Consider the following 16919-nt stretch of genomic DNA (forward strand, 5'->3'; position numbering starts at 1 on the left):
AGCATGCCCACTCGGTCAGAACCTCCCTATGTTTTAAACCTATTTTAAAGGAAATTCATTTGCTCAGCTTGTAATAGCTAGTTGATAATCATGGGATTCTTAGCCTCCGTAGGTTAATGATAATTCTTCGAATTATCTTAAAATTGCTTGCTCTTACAGGCATTACTCGTTTAATGTGCTATATAGGTCACATAGTCGCACCAATATTCAGCCGTTTCATAGACGTCTCGTTATTTACACAAACGTAGGAACTAAATCCCTGAGCCTATCACTGCTACTTCCTCGGCGAGAAACGCTTATTACAGAAAATTTAGACTAAACGAAGGTTCCACCGAGATTCGAACTCGGATCGCTGGATTCAGAGTCCAGAGTGCTAACCGTTACACCATGGAACCAGACAGGAGCATGGGACTCGTAAATACACTTAGCAGTACTCTGACATAATTCAGACACTTCCTACTTGCATTTTTTAACCTAATTGATACGATCGAGCATTATAAAACTTAATCTGGGCAATGTTTGCAGTTGCAGCCGATGGCTGCATTTCTGTGCGTCTATATGGCCGCGCTGAGTAGCTGTGTGTGGAAACGAAAGACAGGGACGGAGCTAAAGCAATCAGTACGAATAACAAAGTAAGCAGAGCCTCTGGTAGCTCAGTTGGTAGAGCGGTGGACTGTAGTGGAGGATTCACAGTTATCCATAGGTCGCTGGTTCAAATCCGGCCCAGAGGACTGTTTTTCTAATCTCACGAGCAAAGAGGCTCCAGAGCATGCCCACTCGGTCAGAACCTCCCTATGTTTTAAACCTATTTTAAAGGAAATTCATTTGCTCAGCTTGTAATAGCTAGTTGATAATCATGGGATTCTTAGCCTCCGTAGGTTAATGATAATTCTTCGAATTATCTTAAAATTGCTTGCTCTTACAGGCATTACTCGTTTAATGTGCTATATAGGTCACATAGTCGCACCAATATTCAGCCGTTTCATAGACGTCTCGTTATTTACACAAACGTAGGAACTAAATCCCTGAGCCTATCACTGCTACTTCCTCGGCGAGAAACGCTTATTACAGAAAATTTAGACTAAACGAAGGTTCCACCGAGATTCGAACTCGGATCGCTGGATTCAGAGTCCAGAGTGCTAACCGTTACACCATGGAACCAGACAGGAGCATGGGACTCGTAAATACACTTAGCAGTACTCTGACATAATTCAGACACTTCCTACTTGCATTTTTTAACCTAATTGATACGATCGAGCATTATAAAACTTAATCTGGGCAATGTTTGCAGTTGCAGCCGATGGCTGCATTTCTGTGCGTCTATATGGCCGCGCTGAGTAGCTGTGTGTGGAAACGAAAGACAGGGACGGAGCTAAAGCAATCAGTACGAATAACAAAGTAAGCAGAGCCTCTGGTAGCTCAGTTGGTAGAGCGGTGGACTGTAGTGGAGGATTCACAGTTATCCATAGGTCGCTGGTTCAAATCCGGCCCAGAGGACTGTTTTTCTAATCTCACGAGCAAAGAGGCTCCAGAGCATGCCCACTCGGTCAGAACCTCCCTATGTTTTAAACCTATTTTAAAGGAAATTCATTTGCTCAGCTTGTAATAGCTAGTTGATAATCATGGGATTCTTAGCCTCCGTAGGTTAATGATAATTCTTCGAATTATCTTAAAATTGCTTGCTCTTACAGGCATTACTCGTTTAATGTGCTATATAGGTCACATAGTCGCACCAATATTCAGCCGTTTCATAGACGTCTCGTTATTTACACAAACGTAGGAACTAAATCCCTGAGCCTATCACTGCTACTTCCTCGGCGAGAAACGCTTATTACAGAAAATTTAGACTAAACGAAGGTTCCACCGAGATTCGAACTCGGATCGCTGGATTCAGAGTCCAGAGTGCTAACCGTTACACCATGGAACCAGACAGGAGCATGGGACTCGTAAATACACTTAGCAGTACTCTGACATAATTCAGACACTTCCTACTTGCATTTTTTAACCTAATTGATACGATCGAGCATTATAAAACTTAATCTGGGCAATGTTTGCAGTTGCAGCCGATGGCTGCATTTCTGTGCGTCTATATGGCCGCGCTGAGTAGCTGTGTGTGGAAACGAAAGACAGGGACGGAGCTAAAGCAATCAGTACGAATAACAAAGTAAGCAGAGCCTCTGGTAGCTCAGTTGGTAGAGCGGTGGACTGTAGTGGAGGATTCACAGTTATCCATAGGTCGCTGGTTCAAATCCGGCCCAGAGGACTGTTTTTCTAATCTCACGAGCAAAGAGGCTCCAGAGCATGCCCACTCGGTCAGAACCTCCCTATGTTTTAAACCTATTTTAAAGGAAATTCATTTGCTCAGCTTGTAATAGCTAGTTGATAATCATGGGATTCTTAGCCTCCGTAGGTTAATGATAATTCTTCGAATTATCTTAAAATTGCTTGCTCTTACAGGCATTACTCGTTTAATGTGCTATATAGGTCACATAGTCGCACCAATATTCAGCCGTTTCATAGACGTCTCGTTATTTACACAAACGTAGGAACTAAATCCCTGAGCCTATCACTGCTACTTCCTCGGCGAGAAACGCTTATTACAGAAAATTTAGACTAAACGAAGGTTCCACCGAGATTCGAACTCGGATCGCTGGATTCAGAGTCCAGAGTGCTAACCGTTACACCATGGAACCAGACAGGAGCATGGGACTCGTAAATACACTTAGCAGTACTCTGACATAATTCAGACACTTCCTACTTGCATTTTTTAACCTAATTGATACGATCGAGCATTATAAAACTTAATCTGGGCAATGTTTGCAGTTGCAGCCGATGGCTGCATTTCTGTGCGTCTATATGGCCGCGCTGAGTAGCTGTGTGTGGAAACGAAAGACAGGGACGGAGCTAAAGCAATCAGTACGAATAACAAAGTAAGCAGAGCCTCTGGTAGCTCAGTTGGTAGAGCGGTGGACTGTAGTGGAGGATTCACAGTTATCCATAGGTCGCTGGTTCAAATCCGGCCCAGAGGACTGTTTTTCTAATCTCACGAGCAAAGAGGCTCCAGAGCATGCCCACTCGGTCAGAACCTCCCTATGTTTTAAACCTATTTTAAAGGAAATTCATTTGCTCAGCTTGTAATAGCTAGTTGATAATCATGGGATTCTTAGCCTCCGTAGGTTAATGATAATTCTTCGAATTATCTTAAAATTGCTTGCTCTTACAGGCATTACTCGTTTAATGTGCTATATAGGTCACATAGTCGCACCAATATTCAGCCGTTTCATAGACGTCTCGTTATTTACACAAACGTAGGAACTAAATCCCTGAGCCTATCACTGCTACTTCCTCGGCGAGAAACGCTTATTACAGAAAATTTAGACTAAACGAAGGTTCCACCGAGATTCGAACTCGGATCGCTGGATTCAGAGTCCAGAGTGCTAACCGTTACACCATGGAACCAGACAGGAGCATGGGACTCGTAAATACACTTAGCAGTACTCTGACATAATTCAGACACTTCCTACTTGCATTTTTTAACCTAATTGATACGATCGAGCATTATAAAACTTAATCTGGGCAATGTTTGCAGTTGCAGCCGATGGCTGCATTTCTGTGCGTCTATATGGCCGCGCTGAGTAGCTGTGTGTGGAAACGAAAGACAGGGACGGAGCTAAAGCAATCAGTACGAATAACAAAGTAAGCAGAGCCTCTGGTAGCTCAGTTGGTAGAGCGGTGGACTGTAGTGGAGGATTCACAGTTATCCATAGGTCGCTGGTTCAAATCCGGCCCAGAGGACTGTTTTTCTAATCTCACGAGCAAAGAGGCTCCAGAGCATGCCCACTCGGTCAGAACCTCCCTATGTTTTAAACCTATTTTAAAGGAAATTCATTTGCTCAGCTTGTAATAGCTAGTTGATAATCATGGGATTCTTAGCCTCCGTAGGTTAATGATAATTCTTCGAATTATCTTAAAATTGCTTGCTCTTACAGGCATTACTCGTTTAATGTGCTATATAGGTCACATAGTCGCACCAATATTCAGCCGTTTCATAGACGTCTCGTTATTTACACAAACGTAGGAACTAAATCCCTGAGCCTATCACTGCTACTTCCTCGGCGAGAAACGCTTATTACAGAAAATTTAGACTAAACGAAGGTTCCACCGAGATTCGAACTCGGATCGCTGGATTCAGAGTCCAGAGTGCTAACCGTTACACCATGGAACCAGACAGGAGCATGGGACTCGTAAATACACTTAGCAGTACTCTGACATAATTCAGACACTTCCTACTTGCATTTTTTAACCTAATTGATACGATCGAGCATTATAAAACTTAATCTGGGCAATGTTTGCAGTTGCAGCCGATGGCTGCATTTCTGTGCGTCTATATGGCCGCGCTGAGTAGCTGTGTGTGGAAACGAAAGACAGGGACGGAGCTAAAGCAATCAGTACGAATAACAAAGTAAGCAGAGCCTCTGGTAGCTCAGTTGGTAGAGCGGTGGACTGTAGTGGAGGATTCACAGTTATCCATAGGTCGCTGGTTCAAATCCGGCCCAGAGGACTGTTTTTCTAATCTCACGAGCAAAGAGGCTCCAGAGCATGCCCACTCGGTCAGAACCTCCCTATGTTTTAAACCTATTTTAAAGGAAATTCATTTGCTCAGCTTGTAATAGCTAGTTGATAATCATGGGATTCTTAGCCTCCGTAGGTTAATGATAATTCTTCGAATTATCTTAAAATTGCTTGCTCTTACAGGCATTACTCGTTTAATGTGCTATATAGGTCACATAGTCGCACCAATATTCAGCCGTTTCATAGACGTCTCGTTATTTACACAAACGTAGGAACTAAATCCCTGAGCCTATCACTGCTACTTCCTCGGCGAGAAACGCTTATTACAGAAAATTTAGACTAAACGAAGGTTCCACCGAGATTCGAACTCGGATCGCTGGATTCAGAGTCCAGAGTGCTAACCGTTACACCATGGAACCAGACAGGAGCATGGGACTCGTAAATACACTTAGCAGTACTCTGACATAATTCAGACACTTCCTACTTGCATTTTTTAACCTAATTGATACGATCGAGCATTATAAAACTTAATCTGGGCAATGTTTGCAGTTGCAGCCGATGGCTGCATTTCTGTGCGTCTATATGGCCGCGCTGAGTAGCTGTGTGTGGAAACGAAAGACAGGGACGGAGCTAAAGCAATCAGTACGAATAACAAAGTAAGCAGAGCCTCTGGTAGCTCAGTTGGTAGAGCGGTGGACTGTAGTGGAGGATTCACAGTTATCCATAGGTCGCTGGTTCAAATCCGGCCCAGAGGACTGTTTTTCTAATCTCACGAGCAAAGAGGCTCCAGAGCATGCCCACTCGGTCAGAACCTCCCTATGTTTTAAACCTATTTTAAAGGAAATTCATTTGCTCAGCTTGTAATAGCTAGTTGATAATCATGGGATTCTTAGCCTCCGTAGGTTAATGATAATTCTTCGAATTATCTTAAAATTGCTTGCTCTTACAGGCATTACTCGTTTAATGTGCTATATAGGTCACATAGTCGCACCAATATTCAGCCGTTTCATAGACGTCTCGTTATTTACACAAACGTAGGAACTAAATCCCTGAGCCTATCACTGCTACTTCCTCGGCGAGAAACGCTTATTACAGAAAATTTAGACTAAACGAAGGTTCCACCGAGATTCGAACTCGGATCGCTGGATTCAGAGTCCAGAGTGCTAACCGTTACACCATGGAACCAGACAGGAGCATGGGACTCGTAAATACACTTAGCAGTACTCTGACATAATTCAGACACTTCCTACTTGCATTTTTTAACCTAATTGATACGATCGAGCATTATAAAACTTAATCTGGGCAATGTTTGCAGTTGCAGCCGATGGCTGCATTTCTGTGCGTCTATATGGCCGCGCTGAGTAGCTGTGTGTGGAAACGAAAGACAGGGACGGAGCTAAAGCAATCAGTACGAATAACAAAGTAAGCAGAGCCTCTGGTAGCTCAGTTGGTAGAGCGGTGGACTGTAGTGGAGGATTCACAGTTATCCATAGGTCGCTGGTTCAAATCCGGCCCAGAGGACTGTTTTTCTAATCTCACGAGCAAAGAGGCTCCAGAGCATGCCCACTCGGTCAGAACCTCCCTATGTTTTAAACCTATTTTAAAGGAAATTCATTTGCTCAGCTTGTAATAGCTAGTTGATAATCATGGGATTCTTAGCCTCCGTAGGTTAATGATAATTCTTCGAATTATCTTAAAATTGCTTGCTCTTACAGGCATTACTCGTTTAATGTGCTATATAGGTCACATAGTCGCACCAATATTCAGCCGTTTCATAGACGTCTCGTTATTTACACAAACGTAGGAACTAAATCCCTGAGCCTATCACTGCTACTTCCTCGGCGAGAAACGCTTATTACAGAAAATTTAGACTAAACGAAGGTTCCACCGAGATTCGAACTCGGATCGCTGGATTCAGAGTCCAGAGTGCTAACCGTTACACCATGGAACCAGACAGGAGCATGGGACTCGTAAATACACTTAGCAGTACTCTGACATAATTCAGACACTTCCTACTTGCATTTTTTAACCTAATTGATACGATCGAGCATTATAAAACTTAATCTGGGCAATGTTTGCAGTTGCAGCCGATGGCTGCATTTCTGTGCGTCTATATGGCCGCGCTGAGTAGCTGTGTGTGGAAACGAAAGACAGGGACGGAGCTAAAGCAATCAGTACGAATAACGAAGTAAGCAGAGCCTCTGGTAGCTCAGTTGGTAGAGCGGTGGACTGTAGTGGAGGATTCACAGTTATCCATAGGTCGCTGGTTCAAATCCGGCCCAGAGGACTGTTTTTCTAATCTCACGAGCAAAGCGGCTCCAGAGCATGCCCACTCGGTCAGAACCTCCCTATGTTTTAAACCTATTTTAAAGGAAATTCATTTGCTCAGCTTGTAATAGCTAGTTGATAATCATGGGATTCTTAGCCTCCGTAGGTTAATGATAATTCTTCGAATTATCTTAAAATTGCTTGCTCTTACAGGCATTACTCGTTTAATGTGCTATATAGGTCACATAGTCGCACCAATATTCAGCCGTTTCATAGACGTCTCGTTATTTACACAAACGTAGGAACTAAATCCCTGAGCCTATCACTGCTACTTCCTCGGCGAGAAACGCTTATTACAGAAAATTTAGACTAAACGAAGGTTCCACCGAGATTCGAACTCGGATCGCTGGATTCAGAGTCCAGAGTGCTAACCGTTACACCATGGAACCAGACAGGAGCATGGGACTCGTAAATACACTTAGCAGTACTCTGACATAATTCAGACACTTCCTACTTGCATTTTTTAACCTAATTGATACGATCGAGCATTATAAAACTTAATCTGGGCAATGTTTGCAGTTGCAGCCGATGGCTGCATTTCTGTGCGTCTATATGGCCGCGCTGAGTAGCTGTGTGTGGAAACGAAAGACAGGGACGGAGCTAAAGCAATCAGTACGAATAACAAAGTAAGCAGAGCCTCTGGTAGCTCAGTTGGTAGAGCGGTGGACTGTAGTGGAGGATTCACAGTTATCCATAGGTCGCTGGTTCAAATCCGGCCCAGAGGACTGTTTTTCTAATCTCACGAGCAAAGAGGCTCCAGAGCATGCCCACTCGGTCAGAACCTCCCTATGTTTTAAACCTATTTTAAAGGAAATTCATTTGCTCAGCTTGTAATAGCTAGTTGATAATCATGGGATTCTTAGCCTCCGTAGGTTAATGATAATTCTTCGAATTATCTTAAAATTGCTTGCTCTTACAGGCATTACTCGTTTAATGTGCTATATAGGTCACATAGTCGCACCAATATTCAGCCGTTTCATAGACGTCTCGTTATTTACACAAACGTAGGAACTAAATCCCTGAGCCTATCACTGCTACTTCCTCGGCGAGAAACGCTTATTACAGAAAATTTAGACTAAACGAAGGTTCCACCGAGATTCGAACTCGGATCGCTGGATTCAGAGTCCAGAGTGCTAACCGTTACACCATGGAACCAGACAGGAGCATGGGACTCGTAAATACACTTAGCAGTACTCTGACATAATTCAGACACTTCCTACTTGCATTTTTTAACCTAATTGATACGATCGAGCATTATAAAACTTAATCTGGGCAATGTTTGCAGTTGCAGCCGATGGCTGCATTTCTGTGCGTCTATATGGCCGCGCTGAGTAGCTGTGTGTGGAAACGAAAGACAGGGACGGAGCTAAAGCAATCAGTACGAATAACGAAGTAAGCAGAGCCTCTGGTAGCTCAGTTGGTAGAGCGGTGGACTGTAGTGGAGGATTCACAGTTATCCATAGGTCGCTGGTTCAAATCCGGCCCAGAGGACTGTTTTTCTAATCTCACGAGCAAAGCGGCTCCAGAGCATGCCCACTCGGTCAGAACCTCCCTATGTTTTAAACCTATTTTAAAGGAAATTCATTTGCTCAGCTTGTAATAGCTAGTTGATAATCATGGGATTCTTAGCCTCCGTAGGTTAATGATAATTCTTCGAATTATCTTAAAATTGCTTGCTCTTACAGGCATTACTCGTTTAATGTGCTATATAGGTCACATAGTCGCACCAATATTCAGCCGTTTCATAGACGTCTCGTTATTTACACAAACGTAGGAACTAAATCCCTGAGCCTATCACTGCTACTTCCTCGGCGAGAAACGCTTATTACAGAAAATTTAGACTAAACGAAGGTTCCACCGAGATTCGAACTCGGATCGCTGGATTCAGAGTCCAGAGTGCTAACCGTTACACCATGGAACCAGACAGGAGCATGGGACTCGTAAATACACTTAGCAGTACTCTGACATAATTCAGACACTTCCTACTTGCATTTTTTAACCTAATTGATACGATCGAGCATTATAAAACTTAATCTGGGCAATGTTTGCAGTTGCAGCCGATGGCTGCATTTCTGTGCGTCTATATGGCCGCGCTGAGTAGCTGTGTGTGGAAACGAAAGACAGGGACGGAGCTAAAGCAATCAGTACGAATAACAAAGTAAGCAGAGCCTCTGGTAGCTCAGTTGGTAGAGCGGTGGACTGTAGTGGAGGATTCACAGTTATCCATAGGTCGCTGGTTCAAATCCGGCCCAGAGGACTGTTTTTCTAATCTCACGAGCAAAGAGGCTCCAGAGCATGCCCACTCGGTCAGAACCTCCCTATGTTTTAAACCTATTTTAAAGGAAATTCATTTGCTCAGCTTGTAATAGCTAGTTGATAATCATGGGATTCTTAGCCTCCGTAGGTTAATGATAATTCTTCGAATTATCTTAAAATTGCTTGCTCTTACAGGCATTACTCGTTTAATGTGCTATATAGGTCACATAGTCGCACCAATATTCAGCCGTTTCATAGACGTCTCGTTATTTACACAAACGTAGGAACTAAATCCCTGAGCCTATCACTGCTACTTCCTCGGCGAGAAACGCTTATTACAGAAAATTTAGACTAAACGAAGGTTCCACCGAGATTCGAACTCGGATCGCTGGATTCAGAGTCCAGAGTGCTAACCGTTACACCATGGAACCAGACAGGAGCATGGGACTCGTAAATACACTTAGCAGTACTCTGACATAATTCAGACACTTCCTACTTGCATTTTTTAACCTAATTGATACGATCGAGCATTATAAAACTTAATCTGGGCAATGTTTGCAGTTGCAGCCGATGGCTGCATTTCTGTGCGTCTATATGGCCGCGCTGAGTAGCTGTGTGTGGAAACGAAAGACAGGGACGGAGCTAAAGCAATCAGTACGAATAACAAAGTAAGCAGAGCCTCTGGTAGCTCAGTTGGTAGAGCGGTGGACTGTAGTGGAGGATTCACAGTTATCCATAGGTCGCTGGTTCAAATCCGGCCCAGAGGACTGTTTTTCTAATCTCACGAGCAAAGAGGCTCCAGAGCATGCCCACTCGGTCAGAACCTCCCTATGTTTTAAACCTATTTTAAAGGAAATTCATTTGCTCAGCTTGTAATAGCTAGTTGATAATCATGGGATTCTTAGCCTCCGTAGGTTAATGATAAATCTTCGAATTATCTTAAAATTGCTTGCTCTTACAGGCATTACTCGTTTAATGTGCTATATAGGTCACATAGTCGCACCAATATTCAGCCGTTTCATAGACGTCTCGTTATTTACACAAACGTAGGAACTAAATCCCTGAGCCTATCACTGCTACTTCCTCGGCGAGAAACGCTTATTACAGAAAATTTAGACTAAACGAAGGTTCCACCGAGATTCGAACTCGGATCGCTGGATTCAGAGTCCAGAGTGCTAACCGTTACACCATGGAACCAGACAGGAGCATGGGACTCGTAAATACACTTAGCAGTACTCTGACATAATTCAGACACTTCCTACTTGCATTTTTTAACCTAATTGATACGATCGAGCATTATAAAACTTAATCTGGGCAATGTTTGCAGTTGCAGCCGATGGCTGCATTTCTGTGCGTCTATATGGCCGCGCTGAGTAGCTGTGTGTGGAAACGAAAGACAGGGACGGAGCTAAAGCAATCAGTACGAATAACAAAGCAAGCAGAGCCTCTGGTAGCTCAGTTGGTAGAGCGGTGGACTGTAGTGGAGGATTCACAGTTATCCATAGGTCGCTGGTTCAAATCCGGCCCAGAGGACTGTTTTTCTAATCTCACGAGCAAAGAGGCTCCAGAGCATGCCCACTCGGTCAGAACCTCCCTATGTTTTAAACCTATTTTAAAGGAAATTCATTTGCTCAGCTTGTAATAGCTAGTTGATAATCATGGGATTCTTAGCCTCCGTAGGTTAATGATAATTCTTCGAATTATCTTAAAATTGCTTGCTCTTACAGGCATTACTCGTTTAATGTGCTATATAGGTCACATAGTCGCACCAATATTCAGCCGTTTCATAGACGTCTCGTTATTTACACAAACGTAGGAACTAAATCCCTGAGCCTATCACTGCTACTTCCTCGGCGAGAAACGCTTATTACAGAAAATTTAGACTAAACGAAGGTTCCACCGAGATTCGAACTCGGATCGCTGGATTCAGAGTCCAGAGTGCTAACCGTTACACCATGGAACCAGACAGGAGCATGGGACTCGTAAATACACTTAGCAGTACTCTGACATAATTCAGACACTTCCTACTTGCATTTTTTAACCTAATTGATACGATCGAGCATTATAAAACTTAATCTGGGCAATGTTTGCAGTTGCAGCCGATGGCTGCATTTCTGTGCGTCTATATGGCCGCGCTGAGTAGCTGTGTGTGGAAACGAAAGACAGGGACGGAGCTAAAGCAATCAGTACGAATAACAAAGTAAGCAGAGCCTCTGGTAGCTCAGTTGGTAGAGCGGTGGACTGTAGTGGAGGATTCACAGTTATCCATAGGTCGCTGGTTCAAATCCGGCCCAGAGGACTGTTTTTCTAATCTCACGAGCAAAGAGGCTCCAGAGCATGCCCACTCGGTCAGAACCTCCCTATGTTTTAAACCTATTTTAAAGGAAATTCATTTGCTCAGCTTGTAATAGCTAGTTGATAATCATGGGATTCTTAGCCTCCGTAGGTTAATGATAATTCTTCGAATTATCTTAAAATTGCTTGCTCTTACAGGCATTACTCGTTTAATGTGCTATATAGGTCACATAGTCGCACCAATATTCAGCCGTTTCATAGACGTCTCGTTATTTACACAAACGTAGGAACTAAATCCCTGAGCCTATCACTGCTACTTCCTCGGCGAGAAACGCTTATTACAGAAAATTTAGACTAAACGAAGGTTCCACCGAGATTCGAACTCGGATCGCTGGATTCAGAGTCCAGAGTGCTAACCGTTACACCATGGAACCAGACAGGAGCATGGGACTCGTAAATACACTTAGCAGTACTCTGACATAATTCAGACACTTCCTACTTGCATTTTTTAACCTAATTGATACGATCGAGCATTATAAAACTTAATCTGGGCAATGTTTGCAGTTGCAGCCGATGGCTGCATTTCTGTGCGTCTATATGGCCGCGCTGAGTAGCTGTGTGTGGAAACGAAAGACAGGGACGGAGCTAAAGCAATCAGTACGAATAACAAAGTAAGCAGAGCCTCTGGTAGCTCAGTTGGTAGAGCGGTGGACTGTAGTGGAGGATTCACAGTTATCCATAGGTCGCTGGTTCAAATCCGGCCCAGAGGACTGTTTTTCTAATCTCACGAGCAAAGAGGCTCCAGAGCATGCCCACTCGGTCAGAACCTCCCTATGTTTTAAACCTATTTTAAAGGAAATTCATTTGCTCAGCTTGTAATAGCTAGTTGATAATCATGGGATTCTTAGCCTCCGTAGGTTAATGATAATTCTTCGAATTATCTTAAAATTGCTTGCTCTTACAGGCATTACTCGTTTAATGTGCTATATAGGTCACATAGTCGCACCAATATTCAGCCGTTTCATAGACGTCTCGTTATTTACACAAACGTAGGAACTAAATCCCTGAGCCTATCACTGCTACTTCCTCGGCGAGAAACGCTTATTACAGAAAATTTAGACTAAACGAAGGTTCCACCGAGATTCGAACTCGGATCGCTGGATTCAGAGTCCAGAGTGCTAACCGTTACACCATGGAACCAGACAGGAGCATGGGACTCGTAAATACACTTAGCAGTACTCTGACATAATTCAGACACTTCCTACTTGCATTTTTTAACCTAATTGATACGATCGAGCATTATAAAACTTAATCTGGGCAATGTTTGCAGTTGCAGCCGATGGCTGCATTTCTGTGCGTCTATATGGCCGCGCTGAGTAGCTGTGTGTGGAAACGAAAGACAGGGACGGAGCTAAAGCAATCAGTACGAATAACAAAGTAAGCAGAGCCTCTGGTAGCTCAGTTGGTAGAGCGGTGGACAGTAGTGGAGGATTCACAGTTATCCATATGTCGCTGGTTCAAATCCGGCCCAGAGGACTGTTTTTCTAATCTCACGAGCAAAGAGGCTCCAGAGCATGCCCACTCGGTCAGAACCTCCCTATGTTTTAAACCTATTTTAAAGGAAATTCATTTGCTCAGCTTGTAATAGCTAGTTGATAATCATGGGATTCTTAGCCTCCGTAGGTTAATGATAATTCTTCGAATTATCTTAAAATTGCTTGCTCTTACAGGCATTACTCGTTTAATGTGCTATATAGGTCACATAGTCGCACCAATATTCAGCCGTTTCATAGACGTCTCGTTATTTACACAAACGTAGGAACTAAATCCCTGAGCCTATCACTGCTACTTCCTCGGCGAGAAACGCTTATTACAGAAAATTTAGACTAAACGAAGGTTCCACCGAGATTCGAACTCGGATCGCTGGATTCAGAGTCCAGAGTGCTAACCGTTACACCATGGAACCAGACAGGAGCATGGGACTCGTAAATACACTTAGCAGTACTCTGACATAATTCAGACACTTCCTACTTGCATTTTTTAACCTAATTGATACGATCGAGCATTATAAAACTTAATCTGGGCAATGTTTGCAGTTGCAGCCGATGGCTGCATTTCTGTGCGTCTATATGGCCGCGCTGAGTAGCTGTGTGTGGAAACGAAAGACAGGGACGGAGCTAAAGCAATCAGTACGAATAACAAAATAAGCAGAGCCTCTGGTAGCTCAGTTGGTAGAGCGGTGGACTGTAGTGGAGGATTCACAGTTATCCATAGGTCGCTGGTTCAAATCCGGCCCAGAGGACTGTTTTTCTAATCTCACGAGCAAAGAGGCTCCAGAGCATGCCCACTCGGTCAGAACCTCCCTATGTTTTAAACCTATTTTAAAGGAAATTCATTTGCTCAGCTTGTAATAGCTAGTTGATAATCATGGGATTCTTAGCCTCCGTAGGTTAATGATAATTCTTCGAATTATCTTAAAATTGCTTGCTCTTACAGGCATTACTCGTTTAATGTGCTATATAGGTCACATAGTCGCACCAATATTCAGCCGTTTCATAGACGTCTCGTTATTTACACAAACGTAGGAACTAAATCCCTGAGCCTATCACTGCTACTTCCTCGGCGAGAAACGCTTATTACAGAAAATTTAGACTAAACGAAGGTTCCACCGAGATTCGAACTCGGATCGCTGGATTCAGAGTCCAGAGTGCTAACCGTTACACCATGGAACCAGACAGGAGCATGGGACTCGTAAATACACTTAGCAGTACTCTGACATAATTCAGACACTTCCTACTTGCATTTTTTAACCTAATTGATACGATCGAGCATTATAAAACTTAATCTGGGCAATGTTTGCAGTTGCAGCCGATGGCTGCATTTCTGTGCGTCTATATGGCCGCGCTGAGTAGCTGTGTGTGGAAACGAAAGACAGGGACGGAGCTAAAGCAATCAGTACGAATAACAAAGTAAGCAGAGCCTCTGGTAGCTCAGTTGGTAGAGCGGTGGACTGTAGTGGAGGATTCACAGTTATCCATAGGTCGCTGGTTCAAATCCGGCCCAGAGGACTGTTTTTCTAATCTCACGAGCAAAGAGGCTCCAGAGCATGCCCACTCGGTCAGAACCTCCCTATGTTTTAAACCTATTTTAAAGGAAATTCATTTGCTCAGCTTGTAATAGCTAGTTGATAATCATGGGATTCTTAGCCTCCGTAGGTTAATGATAATTCTTCGAATTATCTTAAAATTGCTTGCTCTTACAGGCATTACTCGTTTAATGTGCTATATAGGTCACATAGTCGCACCAATATTCAGCCGTTTCATAGACGTCTCGTTATTTACACAAACGTAGGAACTAAATCCCTGAGCCTATCACTGCTACTTCCTCGGCGAGAAACGCTTATTACAGAAAATTTAGACTAAACGAAGGTTCCACCGAGATTCGAACTCGGATCGCTGGATTCAGAGTCCAGAGTGCTAACCGTTACACCATGGAACCAGACAGGAGCATGGGACTCGTAAATACACTTAGCAGTACTCTGACATAATTCAGACACTTCCTACTTGCATTTTTTAACCTAATTGATACGATCGAGCATTATAAAACTTAATCTGGGCAATGTTTGCAGTTGCAGCCGATGGCTGCATTTCTGTGCGTCTATATGGCCGCGCTGAGTAGCTGTGTGTGGAAACGAAAGACAGGGACGGAGCTAAAGCAATCAGTACGAATAACAAAGTAAGCAGAGCCTCTGGTAGCTCAGTTGGTAGAGCGGTGGACTGTAGTGGAGGATTCACAGTTATCCATAGGTCGCTGGTTCAAATCCGGCCCAGAGGACTGTTTTTCTAATCTCACGAGCAAAGAGGCTCCAGAGCATGCCCACTCGGTCAGAACCTCCCTATGTTTTAAACCTATTTTAAAGGAAATTCATTTGCTCAGCTTGTAATAGCTAGTTGATAATCATGGGATTCTTAGCCTCCGTAGGTTAATGATAATTCTTCGAATTATCTTAAAATTGCTTGCTCTTACAGGCATTACTCGTTTAATGTGCTATATAGGTCACATAGTCGCACCAATATTCAGCCGTTTCATAGACGTCTCGTTATTTACACAAACGTAGGAACTAAATCCCTGAGCCTATCACTGCTACTTCCTCGGCGAGAAACGCTTATTACAGAAAATTTAGACTAAACGAAGGTTCCACCGAGATTCGAACTCGGATCGCTGGATTCAGAGTCCAGAGTGCTAACCGTTACACCATGGAACCAGACAGGAGCATGGGACTCGTAAATACACTTAGCAGTACTCTGACATAATTCAGACACTTCCTACTTGCATTTTTTAACCTAATTGATACGATCGAGCATTATAAAACTTAATCTGGGCAATGTTTGCAGTTGCAGCCGATGGCTGCATTTCTGTGCGTCTATATGGCCGCGCTGAGTAGCTGTGTGTGGAAACGAAAGACAGGGACGGAGCTAAAGCAATCAGTACGAATAACAAAGTAAGCAGAGCCTCTGGTAGCTCAGTTGGTAGAGCGGTGGACTGTAGTGGAGGATTCACAGTTATCCATAGGTCGCTGGTTCAAATCCGGCCCAGAGGACTGTTTTTCTAATCTCACGAGCAAAGAGGCTCCAGAGCATGCCCACTCGGTCAGAACCTCCCTATGTTTTAAACCTATTTTAAAGGAAATTCATTTGCTCAGCTTGTAATAGCTAGTTGATAATCATGGGATTCTTAGCCTCCGTAGGTTAATGATAATTCTTCGAATTATCTTAAAATTGCTTGCTCTTACAGGCATTACTCGTTTAATGTGCTATATAGGTCACATAGTCGCACCAATATTCAGCCGTTTCATAGACGTCTCGTTATTTACACAAACGTAGGAACTAAATCCCTGAGCCTATCACTGCTACTTCCTCGGCGAGAAACGCTTATTACAGAAAATTTAGACTAAACGAAGGTTCCACCGAGATTCGAACTCGGATCGCTGGATTCAGAGTCCAGAGTGCTAACCGTTACACCATGGAACCAGACAGGAGCATGGGACTCGTAAATACACTTAGCAGTACTCTGACATAATTCAGACACTTCCTACTTGCATTTTTTAACCTAATTGATACGATCGAGCATTATAAAACTTAATCTGGGCAATGTTTGCAGTTGCAGCCGATGGCTGCATTTCTGTGCGTCTATATGGCCGCGCTGAGTAGCTGTGTGTGGAAACGAAAGACAGGGACGGAGCTAAAGCAATCAGTACGAATAACAAAGTAAGCAGAGCCTCTGGTAGCTCAGTTGGTAGAGCGGTGGACTGTAGTGGAGGATTCACAGTTATCCATAGGTCGCTGGTTCAAATCCGGCCCAGAGGACTGTTTTTCTAATCTCACGAGCAAAGAGGCTCCAGAGCATGCCCACTCGGTCAGAACCTCCCTATGTTTTAAACCTATTTTAAAGGAAATTCATTTGCTCAG

The 16919-nt window shown here is 43.5% G+C and overlaps 44 non-coding genes across 44 annotated transcripts; 22 read left to right on the forward strand and 22 right to left on the reverse strand.

Moving 5' to 3' along the window:
• Positions 1–323: 323 nt before the first annotated feature.
• Trnaq-cug (transfer RNA glutamine (anticodon CUG)) lies at positions 324–395 on the reverse strand. The gene has a single exon. It is a non-coding gene; the product is annotated as a tRNA-Gln (tRNA).
• Positions 396–642: 247 nt separating this feature from the next.
• Trnay-gua (transfer RNA tyrosine (anticodon GUA)) lies at positions 643–731 on the forward strand. The gene is given in 2 exon segments: positions 643–679; positions 696–731. It is a non-coding gene; the product is annotated as a tRNA-Tyr (tRNA).
• A 358-nt stretch (positions 732–1089) lies between these two features.
• Trnaq-cug (transfer RNA glutamine (anticodon CUG)) lies at positions 1090–1161 on the reverse strand. The gene has a single exon. It is a non-coding gene; the product is annotated as a tRNA-Gln (tRNA).
• Positions 1162–1408: 247 nt separating this feature from the next.
• Trnay-gua (transfer RNA tyrosine (anticodon GUA)) lies at positions 1409–1497 on the forward strand. The gene is given in 2 exon segments: positions 1409–1445; positions 1462–1497. It is a non-coding gene; the product is annotated as a tRNA-Tyr (tRNA).
• A 358-nt stretch (positions 1498–1855) lies between these two features.
• On the reverse strand, positions 1856–1927 carry Trnaq-cug (transfer RNA glutamine (anticodon CUG)). Its single transcript has one exon. It is a non-coding gene; the product is annotated as a tRNA-Gln (tRNA).
• Positions 1928–2174: 247 nt separating this feature from the next.
• Positions 2175–2263, forward strand: Trnay-gua (transfer RNA tyrosine (anticodon GUA)). The gene is given in 2 exon segments: positions 2175–2211; positions 2228–2263. It is a non-coding gene; the product is annotated as a tRNA-Tyr (tRNA).
• A 358-nt stretch (positions 2264–2621) lies between these two features.
• On the reverse strand, positions 2622–2693 carry Trnaq-cug (transfer RNA glutamine (anticodon CUG)). Its single transcript has one exon. It is a non-coding gene; the product is annotated as a tRNA-Gln (tRNA).
• Positions 2694–2940: 247 nt separating this feature from the next.
• Positions 2941–3029, forward strand: Trnay-gua (transfer RNA tyrosine (anticodon GUA)). Its single transcript is given in 2 exon segments — positions 2941–2977; positions 2994–3029. It is a non-coding gene; the product is annotated as a tRNA-Tyr (tRNA).
• A 358-nt stretch (positions 3030–3387) lies between these two features.
• Trnaq-cug (transfer RNA glutamine (anticodon CUG)) lies at positions 3388–3459 on the reverse strand. The gene has a single exon. It is a non-coding gene; the product is annotated as a tRNA-Gln (tRNA).
• Positions 3460–3706: 247 nt separating this feature from the next.
• Positions 3707–3795, forward strand: Trnay-gua (transfer RNA tyrosine (anticodon GUA)). Its single transcript is given in 2 exon segments — positions 3707–3743; positions 3760–3795. It is a non-coding gene; the product is annotated as a tRNA-Tyr (tRNA).
• Positions 3796–4153: 358 nt separating this feature from the next.
• On the reverse strand, positions 4154–4225 carry Trnaq-cug (transfer RNA glutamine (anticodon CUG)). The gene has a single exon. It is a non-coding gene; the product is annotated as a tRNA-Gln (tRNA).
• Positions 4226–4472: 247 nt separating this feature from the next.
• Trnay-gua (transfer RNA tyrosine (anticodon GUA)) lies at positions 4473–4561 on the forward strand. Its single transcript is given in 2 exon segments — positions 4473–4509; positions 4526–4561. It is a non-coding gene; the product is annotated as a tRNA-Tyr (tRNA).
• Positions 4562–4919: 358 nt separating this feature from the next.
• Trnaq-cug (transfer RNA glutamine (anticodon CUG)) lies at positions 4920–4991 on the reverse strand. Its single transcript has one exon. It is a non-coding gene; the product is annotated as a tRNA-Gln (tRNA).
• A 247-nt stretch (positions 4992–5238) lies between these two features.
• On the forward strand, positions 5239–5327 carry Trnay-gua (transfer RNA tyrosine (anticodon GUA)). The gene is given in 2 exon segments: positions 5239–5275; positions 5292–5327. It is a non-coding gene; the product is annotated as a tRNA-Tyr (tRNA).
• A 358-nt stretch (positions 5328–5685) lies between these two features.
• Positions 5686–5757, reverse strand: Trnaq-cug (transfer RNA glutamine (anticodon CUG)). The gene has a single exon. It is a non-coding gene; the product is annotated as a tRNA-Gln (tRNA).
• Positions 5758–6004: 247 nt separating this feature from the next.
• Trnay-gua (transfer RNA tyrosine (anticodon GUA)) lies at positions 6005–6093 on the forward strand. Its single transcript is given in 2 exon segments — positions 6005–6041; positions 6058–6093. It is a non-coding gene; the product is annotated as a tRNA-Tyr (tRNA).
• Positions 6094–6451: 358 nt separating this feature from the next.
• Trnaq-cug (transfer RNA glutamine (anticodon CUG)) lies at positions 6452–6523 on the reverse strand. Its single transcript has one exon. It is a non-coding gene; the product is annotated as a tRNA-Gln (tRNA).
• Positions 6524–6770: 247 nt separating this feature from the next.
• On the forward strand, positions 6771–6859 carry Trnay-gua (transfer RNA tyrosine (anticodon GUA)). Its single transcript is given in 2 exon segments — positions 6771–6807; positions 6824–6859. It is a non-coding gene; the product is annotated as a tRNA-Tyr (tRNA).
• Positions 6860–7217: 358 nt separating this feature from the next.
• Positions 7218–7289, reverse strand: Trnaq-cug (transfer RNA glutamine (anticodon CUG)). Its single transcript has one exon. It is a non-coding gene; the product is annotated as a tRNA-Gln (tRNA).
• A 247-nt stretch (positions 7290–7536) lies between these two features.
• Positions 7537–7625, forward strand: Trnay-gua (transfer RNA tyrosine (anticodon GUA)). The gene is given in 2 exon segments: positions 7537–7573; positions 7590–7625. It is a non-coding gene; the product is annotated as a tRNA-Tyr (tRNA).
• Positions 7626–7983: 358 nt separating this feature from the next.
• Trnaq-cug (transfer RNA glutamine (anticodon CUG)) lies at positions 7984–8055 on the reverse strand. The gene has a single exon. It is a non-coding gene; the product is annotated as a tRNA-Gln (tRNA).
• Positions 8056–8302: 247 nt separating this feature from the next.
• Trnay-gua (transfer RNA tyrosine (anticodon GUA)) lies at positions 8303–8391 on the forward strand. Its single transcript is given in 2 exon segments — positions 8303–8339; positions 8356–8391. It is a non-coding gene; the product is annotated as a tRNA-Tyr (tRNA).
• Positions 8392–8749: 358 nt separating this feature from the next.
• On the reverse strand, positions 8750–8821 carry Trnaq-cug (transfer RNA glutamine (anticodon CUG)). Its single transcript has one exon. It is a non-coding gene; the product is annotated as a tRNA-Gln (tRNA).
• Positions 8822–9068: 247 nt separating this feature from the next.
• On the forward strand, positions 9069–9157 carry Trnay-gua (transfer RNA tyrosine (anticodon GUA)). Its single transcript is given in 2 exon segments — positions 9069–9105; positions 9122–9157. It is a non-coding gene; the product is annotated as a tRNA-Tyr (tRNA).
• A 358-nt stretch (positions 9158–9515) lies between these two features.
• Trnaq-cug (transfer RNA glutamine (anticodon CUG)) lies at positions 9516–9587 on the reverse strand. The gene has a single exon. It is a non-coding gene; the product is annotated as a tRNA-Gln (tRNA).
• Positions 9588–9834: 247 nt separating this feature from the next.
• Positions 9835–9923, forward strand: Trnay-gua (transfer RNA tyrosine (anticodon GUA)). The gene is given in 2 exon segments: positions 9835–9871; positions 9888–9923. It is a non-coding gene; the product is annotated as a tRNA-Tyr (tRNA).
• Positions 9924–10281: 358 nt separating this feature from the next.
• Positions 10282–10353, reverse strand: Trnaq-cug (transfer RNA glutamine (anticodon CUG)). The gene has a single exon. It is a non-coding gene; the product is annotated as a tRNA-Gln (tRNA).
• Positions 10354–10600: 247 nt separating this feature from the next.
• Positions 10601–10689, forward strand: Trnay-gua (transfer RNA tyrosine (anticodon GUA)). Its single transcript is given in 2 exon segments — positions 10601–10637; positions 10654–10689. It is a non-coding gene; the product is annotated as a tRNA-Tyr (tRNA).
• A 358-nt stretch (positions 10690–11047) lies between these two features.
• Trnaq-cug (transfer RNA glutamine (anticodon CUG)) lies at positions 11048–11119 on the reverse strand. The gene has a single exon. It is a non-coding gene; the product is annotated as a tRNA-Gln (tRNA).
• Positions 11120–11366: 247 nt separating this feature from the next.
• Positions 11367–11455, forward strand: Trnay-gua (transfer RNA tyrosine (anticodon GUA)). The gene is given in 2 exon segments: positions 11367–11403; positions 11420–11455. It is a non-coding gene; the product is annotated as a tRNA-Tyr (tRNA).
• Positions 11456–11813: 358 nt separating this feature from the next.
• Positions 11814–11885, reverse strand: Trnaq-cug (transfer RNA glutamine (anticodon CUG)). Its single transcript has one exon. It is a non-coding gene; the product is annotated as a tRNA-Gln (tRNA).
• Positions 11886–12132: 247 nt separating this feature from the next.
• Trnay-gua (transfer RNA tyrosine (anticodon GUA)) lies at positions 12133–12221 on the forward strand. Its single transcript is given in 2 exon segments — positions 12133–12169; positions 12186–12221. It is a non-coding gene; the product is annotated as a tRNA-Tyr (tRNA).
• A 358-nt stretch (positions 12222–12579) lies between these two features.
• Trnaq-cug (transfer RNA glutamine (anticodon CUG)) lies at positions 12580–12651 on the reverse strand. The gene has a single exon. It is a non-coding gene; the product is annotated as a tRNA-Gln (tRNA).
• Positions 12652–12898: 247 nt separating this feature from the next.
• Trnay-gua (transfer RNA tyrosine (anticodon GUA)) lies at positions 12899–12987 on the forward strand. The gene is given in 2 exon segments: positions 12899–12935; positions 12952–12987. It is a non-coding gene; the product is annotated as a tRNA-Tyr (tRNA).
• A 358-nt stretch (positions 12988–13345) lies between these two features.
• Positions 13346–13417, reverse strand: Trnaq-cug (transfer RNA glutamine (anticodon CUG)). Its single transcript has one exon. It is a non-coding gene; the product is annotated as a tRNA-Gln (tRNA).
• A 247-nt stretch (positions 13418–13664) lies between these two features.
• On the forward strand, positions 13665–13753 carry Trnay-gua (transfer RNA tyrosine (anticodon GUA)). Its single transcript is given in 2 exon segments — positions 13665–13701; positions 13718–13753. It is a non-coding gene; the product is annotated as a tRNA-Tyr (tRNA).
• Positions 13754–14111: 358 nt separating this feature from the next.
• On the reverse strand, positions 14112–14183 carry Trnaq-cug (transfer RNA glutamine (anticodon CUG)). Its single transcript has one exon. It is a non-coding gene; the product is annotated as a tRNA-Gln (tRNA).
• A 247-nt stretch (positions 14184–14430) lies between these two features.
• Trnay-gua (transfer RNA tyrosine (anticodon GUA)) lies at positions 14431–14519 on the forward strand. The gene is given in 2 exon segments: positions 14431–14467; positions 14484–14519. It is a non-coding gene; the product is annotated as a tRNA-Tyr (tRNA).
• Positions 14520–14877: 358 nt separating this feature from the next.
• Positions 14878–14949, reverse strand: Trnaq-cug (transfer RNA glutamine (anticodon CUG)). Its single transcript has one exon. It is a non-coding gene; the product is annotated as a tRNA-Gln (tRNA).
• A 247-nt stretch (positions 14950–15196) lies between these two features.
• Trnay-gua (transfer RNA tyrosine (anticodon GUA)) lies at positions 15197–15285 on the forward strand. Its single transcript is given in 2 exon segments — positions 15197–15233; positions 15250–15285. It is a non-coding gene; the product is annotated as a tRNA-Tyr (tRNA).
• A 358-nt stretch (positions 15286–15643) lies between these two features.
• Trnaq-cug (transfer RNA glutamine (anticodon CUG)) lies at positions 15644–15715 on the reverse strand. Its single transcript has one exon. It is a non-coding gene; the product is annotated as a tRNA-Gln (tRNA).
• A 247-nt stretch (positions 15716–15962) lies between these two features.
• Trnay-gua (transfer RNA tyrosine (anticodon GUA)) lies at positions 15963–16051 on the forward strand. The gene is given in 2 exon segments: positions 15963–15999; positions 16016–16051. It is a non-coding gene; the product is annotated as a tRNA-Tyr (tRNA).
• Positions 16052–16409: 358 nt separating this feature from the next.
• Positions 16410–16481, reverse strand: Trnaq-cug (transfer RNA glutamine (anticodon CUG)). The gene has a single exon. It is a non-coding gene; the product is annotated as a tRNA-Gln (tRNA).
• A 247-nt stretch (positions 16482–16728) lies between these two features.
• Positions 16729–16817, forward strand: Trnay-gua (transfer RNA tyrosine (anticodon GUA)). Its single transcript is given in 2 exon segments — positions 16729–16765; positions 16782–16817. It is a non-coding gene; the product is annotated as a tRNA-Tyr (tRNA).
• The last annotated feature ends 102 nt before the right edge of the window (positions 16818–16919 follow it).

Source organism: Schistocerca cancellata, chromosome 2, assembly GCF_023864275.1.
Source record: "Schistocerca cancellata isolate TAMUIC-IGC-003103 chromosome 2, iqSchCanc2.1, whole genome shotgun sequence".
Lineage (NCBI taxonomy): Eukaryota > Metazoa > Arthropoda > Insecta > Orthoptera > Acrididae > Schistocerca > Schistocerca cancellata.